Consider the following 8642-nt stretch of genomic DNA (forward strand, 5'->3'; position numbering starts at 1 on the left):
AGGTGCTGAGACGTTTAGTCAGACATCATTCTGGGCGCTTCTCTCAGCCCGTTCCTGGGTGGGCTTCACGTCTGGGTCCGTAGGCTGAGTAAAGCAGATGGCCCTCTCTGGTGTGGGTGGGTGGGCCTCGCCCACGCAGTTGAAGTCCAGAGAGGACAATAAAGCTGACCTTTCTGTGAGTCAGAGAGGTTTCTTCCTCCTGCCTGACAGCCTTGGGCTGCAGCACTGGTTTTTCCCCGCCTTCAGACACTGAAACATTGGCTCTTCGCTGGTCTCAAGCCTCCTGACCCTCAGCTTTCTGGGTTCTCAGGCCTTCAGACCTGAACTGGAACATACCATCAGCTCTGCGGTGTCTCCAGCTTGTTCTCTAAAAGTTTAGGACTTATCCACCTCCATAATCATATGAGTCAATTCCCAACAATAAATCAGTCTCCCCTCTCTCTCCACCCATCCATCTATCCTGTCTCTGTATATAGCCTATTGCTTCTGTTTCTCTGGAGAACGCTGTTTACACTGATACTTGTGTTTATTAGATTTATCGGGGACAAATGACAGCAAACTGTACCCAAATTGCCTTCCATAGTTGGGAATTCAGGAGGTAGATGGTTTGGGCTGAAGCCTGGCTTTATGCATTGGTTCAAATGATGACATCAGAACCCAGTTTCCCAGCCTTATCAGTTCCCAGTTCTGCTTTCTTTGAGCGGACGCCACTGTCTCAAAGGATTTTCCCTGTTGGTCAGAAGGTGACCCTCCTAGATTCTCATCTGAGGTGGAGATGGGGTAGGAACTAAGACGCTTGTCATCTGAAACAAAAGCTTCGAAGGTTTTATTTCATCTCAGTAGCTCTTGTTGGGCCGCCTGCACATCCTCATACACGGCCGAGAACTGAGGCCACTGTTGGCAGACACGTGGCCCTGGGGTCGGTCACGCGCCGCTGGCTGGTCCACAGGCACCTGCGCAGGTCAAGGCCCGGCAGCTCCACCGCAGCTGCATGAAGGGAGCAAGGGAGGAAAGGCTGAGGCTTGTTGGTGACAAGCTGGTCCCTGCTGGCTCCAAGTGTCCCGGGCCCTCAGCTCTGAGTTTCCCGGCTGTCACACGATCTACTCCGTGTACAGGTGTCATCTGGCCCTTTTCGTCACCCTGGGAGATTGGAGCTCGGTGGACCAGTGAAAACAGGCTGACACTCAGCTACTGCTTTTGGATGAACAACACGTGTGTGTGCGTGTGCGAGGGGGCGGGGGGGTCTCTGTCCAGTAATCCTGTGTTCTCTGTCAACGTCCACGAAATGGTAGCAGGCAAACTTGCTTTTTTGCCAGTGGAGTGAAATCTCGGAGACTTCGTGGTTCTGGGCAGGTGTGCTGATTGACTTCCACCCGGATGACCTGCTCTACCAGGGAAGTGGTGACCGAGGTGGGGAGCGGGAGGTCTCCCCGAGGCAGACGGGGCGCAGGCACCGGAAGAAGAGCAAATGGATGGTGGGCAGAGAAAAAAATGGGGAACTGGGCCAACTTGCTCACTTGTGTCCCGCCCCCAGGGCCCCACCTCTGTTTCAGTTGCAGCAGCTTTAACTCCATGTCAACATTTGGGCGATTTCTCCTTCAGGTAGCTTCACTGGCCAGGACTCGGTGAGGACTAACGGGACCCCGGGAAAGGGACAAGGATGCCACAGCTGTACAGGTGTCCGGGAAAAGGACGCCTGGGAGTGATGAGAGACAAAATGCCCTTTCTCTCTTTCATTTTAAAGAAAGGCGTGTTTAGAAAATAACTTTAAACCCTGACACCACTAACAGAAATTAAACTAGAATTTTAAAAAATTCCCCCAACTCCAGCACTCCCAATAAAGCAAACTGTTTTTATCTGAACGACCTTCCTAGTTCTTCTGCACAGGCATAGCTACTGTTTATGAAAGTGTAGCAGGAAGATATAGGAGTAATCCTCTTCATTTAACCCGGACCACAGGCATTTCCCCGTGGTTTGTGTTGTTACATTTATTGGAAAAAATTAAATGCTAGAATAGGAAGAGTTACACAAAGCTTATTTATCATTCTCGTCTACACAAGGACTTCAATTATTTTCCACTTTCTGCCAAACCAGCACAAGGAAATAATATTTATATAGCTTCCGGCTCTTTACATTTTATGTCACTGGATTGTCCTGGCAACCCAGCGGAGATGGCCTTGCTATTCGTTGCCTTTGTACAATCGAGGACAGACAGGCTGAGAAAGACGAAGAAATCCACGCTCTGATCCAGAGCCCGGCGCCACGGGGGCGTTATTCGAGGGCACCCTGTGATAGCTGCCCCTGTAGATTCCATTTGCTTTGCATTTGTGGGTGCAGACAGACTTTTCCTTTTGGAACCCAAGTGCCCCGTAGCTTCAGTCAGGGACACAGGGTCGATGTCAGTAAGTAGAGCTCTCTGGCTTTGTGAGTGACGGACCCTCGCAGCTCCCTACAGGGGGCAATAGGAAGGCTCTTAAGAAGGTTTTCATGCCCCTGAATACCACATCTTTCATTAGGAAGGCATTTCTCTGAGGTCTGGTGACCTTTTGGTTTGTAAGGGGCCCTCATTAAAGTCTGCAAAACCATGAGAGAGAGGACAGCAGAAATGAGGTTTTGGTGACCCCAATAAAAGACTGTTTTTAAACCTTTAACGTCAGTGGACCGTGAGGACATCTGTTGCTTTCTTTGCTTGGCCGCTCACACCCACTCTCATTGGATGGGACTGTCCCTCCCTCCCAATGATGTGGTTATTATGGGCACAGCTTGTTAGAATAATGTGATTATCAGCCGTAATGGTTCTAGTGTCAGAAATGGGTCCATGGGGTCCTTCTCTGGGACGTGGAGATTGAGATGCAGAAAGAGCCGTGTGTGTGTGTGTGTGTGTGTGTGTGTCCCTCTGTTTCATTAAAGGCTAATTTCACAGCCCACACAGAAGGCAAAAGCAGAACCTCTCCACCCAGAGGATTGTGGAGACAAGAATCAAGCGTCTTCCTAAGAAACCCACAGAGGCAGACGTGAGGACACTTGGAAGTCCATGGAGGTGTGAAATGTTAGTGACTCTCACACGTCGTTACTGGTGCGCATTTAGTCCCTCCTTTATTTAATCAATACCAACAGAAAGCCCACTGTGCCACCCCTAGAGACACCCCTTAAGAAGCTCCCAGGCTGGTGAGGGAGCCAGACGGGCAAACAAATTATCTCAAAACCCATGACCAGCTAAAGACAGGAAGCGTGTTGGGTACTGGAACCGAGGCAGGTGTGGCTGCAGAAGAAGAGGGAGCCGGCCTGGGGTCAGGGGGACTTCAGGGAGGAGTGGACTTTTGAGCAGCTCTTGCTGGATGAGTGGGAAGTTCCCTTGGAAAGATGCCGGGCGTGTAGACTGTCATTCTGGACACATGTGATGCTCTGCGTGAGGAGAACAGGGTGTGCAAATGTTGAGGAGAGTGAAAAAGTATGTGTTTGGGGGCAGGCTTGCAGTCTGCGGGGCTGAACCCCAGGTGCATGGCGGGCCCTGGAGCGCAGGACGCATAAAGACAGGCCAGGGCCATCTGGGAGCGGCCTTGTGCTCTGGGCCCGTGGATCCATCCTGTGTTTGAGGACAACCACTCTGAAGGCAGGAGGACAGGGAGGGGCTAAGCGCGTGGGCTCTGGAAGCAGGCAGCCGCGCTCGGGGTCCCTGCGCTGACGCCCCCTGGCTGAGGGACCTTGAGCAAAGGGATGATCCTGTCTAAGATGCAGCTGCCTCATGTGCAAGTCGGTGCTCAGTGGTGTCCATCAAAAAGCCCGCTTGAGAGAATTAAATGTCGTGTCTTTCAAGCACTTAGCACTGACTCTGACAAACATAGTGCAAGCCGAGTGCTCAGTACATACCATTAGCGATTTGAGTAGCAGCAGGCTGATGGCTCCCACAGGAAGTCAGGATGCTTAGGGTGTATCTAGGGTCTCCCAGGGAGGAAACGGCTGCTACCCATCCTGGAGAGAAAGCTTGGAGTGGCTCCCTGGAGACCCCCTCAAGTACTCCTGGCTAATGATCTGCAAAATGTATTTCTAGGTGGCTGGATAAGAGAAAAACAATTAGAAATAAGGGTGAAATAATTTTCAATGAATAGTCTATGTCCAGTATAGGATAGAAAACCAAAGACGTTGGAAAGTTGCTAAGAGAGTAAAGCTTGCCTGGCTGCTGTGGCTCAGTGGATTGAGCGTCGGCCTGCGACCCAAGTGTCGCGGGTTCGATTCCCAGTCAGGGCACATAACTAGGTTGCATGTCAGGTCCCCAGTTGGGGGCGCGAGTGAGAGGCAACCACACAGTGATGTTTCTCTCCCTCTCTTTCTCCTTTCCCCTCTCTCTAAAAATAAAATAAAATAAATGAAACAAACAGATAAATAAATAAGTTATTTAAAAAAAGAGAGAGTAAAGCTTAAAAGTTCACATAAGAAAAAAAAATTGTCACTGTGTATGGTGACAGTTGTAAACTAGACCTTTTGCGATCATTTTGTAATATATACACATACTGAATCATGATGTTGTACCCTTGACACTGATACAGTGTTATATATCAATTATACCTCAATTAAAATAATAATAATAACAATAAAACCAAAGACAGAATAAAGGAGGTTAAAACAGGCCTTGCTTACATTGGTTGGGGCTTCATCACACCAGGGAAAAGCAAGATTTTCTTTTTCCTCTCATAAGTCAACACATCGGACTTCGATACAGATGTGGTCAGCTGATTAAAGAGGTTGAAAAAATGCGGGGGACGCTTTTCCCTTTGTGCGCTGGAAAGTGGTGTGGGGAGACCTGCAGTGGGGTACTCTTGGGGAAGCTGAAATGTTAAAGTGTAATCATTTCTGAGCAAACAGCGTGTCTGCGGGACACCGAAGCACTCCAGCGTGTGCTGATTGATTCGATGACAACAAAATACTTGGCCAATGAATCAAAGTTTGGACGGCAAACATCTGGATACCTGGAAGCAGCTGTTTTGCATTCTGTGGACCAAACAGAAGCATAGTGTACCCTGTATAACCGTGAAGGCCCTCGTGTGCTTTTTCTCCGATCTGCTCATTGTCCCTGAGGTCCCGTCCTAGGCCACTGCTGACTGAGCTGGGCCAATACCAGTTTGGGCTAAGAGCCAATGTATTGGGAGGGCTGCACCTCCTAAGTGCAACAGCTCAGGACGCCGTGACGCACGGGACCAAGGCAGGCGGTAGTCCGGGAACCAGGCTGGAGGGACTGCTCCTTGTTTCATTCTTCGCTGCCCATAGCATCGTGTAGCAGACGAACCCAGGACCCGGGACCCAGAGCTGGGCTCTGCCCCTGGCCCCTCCCGCACACGTGGCCACGTGCCATGCCCTACGCCTGAGCTTTCTGGTCGGTGACACGGAGACCGTACCAGCTCCCTTACCGAGCAGTGGGGGAGCGCTGTGACCGATAAAGTGGTACGCAGCGCGAGCGGTCATGACTAGCCCTTCAGTCCCCGTTTTGATATCATGTAAAGCTTAAAAGGATCAGCTAAAATTGTGGGTCCTGGAGTAAGAACATTTGAGAGAGTTCTCGGTGGGAATGCGTTGTCCTGAAAGGTACTGGGAACCGGAGTGAAGAAAAGCTTGGGGTTTGGAGACAAACAAACAGTTTCCCTCCCCAGACACAGCAGCATCGCTGCGCATCAGCTGGCCAGGGGCTTCTCCGGGCTTCGCTTTCCTGCTTTGTGAGGTGGAGTCGATCAGAGCAACCACCTCCGCCTTGCGAGGACGAGACAGGAGGATGCTGGCGACGCCATCCCTGGCTCAAAGCGCCCAGAAAGGTCCTGTCGACGCCACCGGTGTCAGAGAGCTTCCTGCCACCGCAAGGGTCCAAGCGGAGATGAGCCCCAGTCTCTGCAAGGTGCTGATGGCATGCAGGGGGGCTGGATAAAAAGACTTCTCACCCTCCTTTCAGTTCAAAACTTCTACGAGTTTCTGACCTCAAAATTCACACTTGTAGGAAAGGAACAAGAAAGGAAGTTGGTCCTTGGAAAAGGTCATTTAACTTACGTACAGAATGAGAGACTCTACATGAGTTAACATCAAAAACTAGGCCCCACAACTTCTTTCTGGCACTGAACCCGGCCTCGTATTGAGCAAAGCCCAGCACAAACGACTAGCGAGCTTGTTCACGGTGTCCTGCGCTGTGAAGTCTCAGAATTTCAACTTCTCTCGCTCCCATTGGGTTGACCCCAGAACAAGAAAGAGAGACCAGAGGATCTTGTTGGCACGGCAAAGAATGAAAAGGGTAACAGCGGTTATCAGTGTAACTGTGTCATTAGCCCTAACTTAGGGTGTAATTGCTGCCCAAACAGATAAAGTACTTGGAGGCAGCGCTATCAGTGTTTCTGGCCTGGCAAACAAAACACTATTCTTCCCGTTAAGCTCATCTCTTAGGAGAGAGGAAGGACAACCCAGCTTTGGATACCACGCCCTCGTTGAAAAATCTGTGTATGGAGAGAAAAATTCTCCTTAGAACATGTGCATGTTTTTTTCTCGGAGGTCAAGTTCATTGGGAAAACATCAATACACCCAAGCAACTTGTACATTCTTGACCTCATTCATTCTTTTTTTTTTTTTTAATGCCCCGCGATGTTCTTCAGCACACTGCTAAGCCTTCTGCGTGTTCTGCAGGCATTCTGCACGGGCTGCTCCAGATCTGCTTCCCCCCCAGGCTCTGGGACCCCAGGAAACTAACCTTGTATAGACAACACCACCCAGGTGCCGCTGACTTCTGATGTGTAGTTTAGTTTGACCCCTGGGAGGCAACAGCAAGATCTAGTACAGGAGCAAAGAGAGGTTAGGTTACTTATTCCAAGGCTTCCGTCTCCCATCGCCTCCCGCAGTTGCACGTCCTGAAAATCTAAGACCTGAAATGAGCTCTTGGTAGCCCTGTGGTTTCTCTTAAACCTGACCACAGCTTTAATCCGTTAAACAGGGACCCTATAGGTTATACACATGCCCGTTGTCCATGGACTACAACCAGAGAAGATATGGTCACCTTGAGGCCAAGGTAGCTGCTCCGTTCATCAGCAAGCGGAGACGCCCAGATGGCAGAGTCTCTATCTGGGGGCAGCCTAGGCCTTTGAGCCTCCTAGGAGGACAGCCACCTGCACCACTTCAAACTGCGGCATTGGCTGGGTGAAGCCACTGAAATGTTGGGATGTTTTTTGTTACTGCAGCAGAACCTGTAATATCCCAACTAACCCTCTTCTTTAAGTTAACTCTTCTGACCACCCGAGGAAGTCGATGCCAACATCAATCCCCCTTTTGCAGATGGGAAAACCGATGCAAAGTGCTCGCGCCACTTGCAACATCACTGGAAGCAGCGGAGCTGGTCCTCAAACCCCATCTTCCTGACTCCGAAGCCCAGCTCTTACCGGGGCATAGGAGACCTGTCCCCAAACCACACTCTGTGTGGCCAGGTGTGCGAGATCCACTTTCTATGGGAACCTAAGCCTGTGGGCCAGGCAGACAGTATCGTCAGCACATGGTGAGGGGCCTTTCCCAAAGCTGACCAACGAGTGGTCAGTCCCACCATCCCAGTGCTCACCTTCCCTACCTGAAAAAGAGGGGCGTGGGACTTTTCTTTATTTGCTTAGGCTGATAAATTTCCTGCGGAAGTATCACATGTTTCCGTTCTTCTCTAGAACTAAAATGTAGCTTTCCCTCTCGCCCACATTGAGTATATCTCTTCAGAGAGGCTAGGGGCCCATTTATAGCTACTTGTTTTTAAAATATGATTCTTAATGTACGTAACGTCACTGAAGCATCGCTGGAAATGGTTAAGTGGTGCATTGGTTTAGGTGTGTTTTCCCGCCCCAGAAAAAATGGCCTTGAACCCTGCCCCCCAGCGTGTGATGACTTCCCAGCGCCCCGCCCTTGCCGGGGTTCACTGGCTGGTGCGCGCCCCTGCATCCAGCATTGGCGCAGGTTCGGTATCGGCTGCAGGAAACGCGCTTTGTCACTTGCAGGAAGACGCCATTGACCCCGGGTCACGTCAGTTCCTTGCATTCAAAACAATGACTCTTTTCTCCTGTCACCAAAGGAAATGCAGCAACAGTGTGACTTCTGAAATGGCGTGCGTAGGAAGGAAGAGCCGAAGCAGGACAGGTGACCTCTTGAGCTGTTGGCCGGCAGCCGGGGGTCTGAGAAATCCTGCACCCCCTGCGCAGGCCGGTGAGCCTCAGCAGTTTGCCGTCCGTGGGTCGTCCCAGGAGGCCACCTGTGATCCATGGGCCCTGCTTCCTTCTCTGAGTTTCCAAGGCCCCCCGGAGCGGGTCTTAGTGTTCAGAAGCTGTTGTCTCCTATTTATATTTTCTGAGACATGACGTGCTCTTTGGAAACGAAAGCAGGAATTTAGGCGTATTTGGAAGAGCCAAAGACTTTATTTAGAATCGTGTCTGAACCAATACATACTTGCCCGGAGTCCTTGTGAAGAATGGGCGTGATAGGTCAAGTGGGAGTTTGGGGTCAGAGTCTCTGTGCAGCATTCAAAGCCAAAGCGGGCAGGAAAGGGGCCCAGGCTGAGATGACTCCCTCACCTGCGGGTTCTCGCTGCTAACCCTGACCTTGCCTGGGAGGTCAGAGTGCCCAATAGTGGCTTTTTTGTCAAGAAT

This window comes from Furipterus horrens, unplaced genomic scaffold, assembly GCF_987537825.1.
Source record: "Furipterus horrens unplaced genomic scaffold, mFurHor1.1.pri manual_scaffold_12, whole genome shotgun sequence".
Taxonomy (NCBI): Eukaryota; Metazoa; Chordata; class Mammalia; order Chiroptera; family Furipteridae; genus Furipterus; species Furipterus horrens.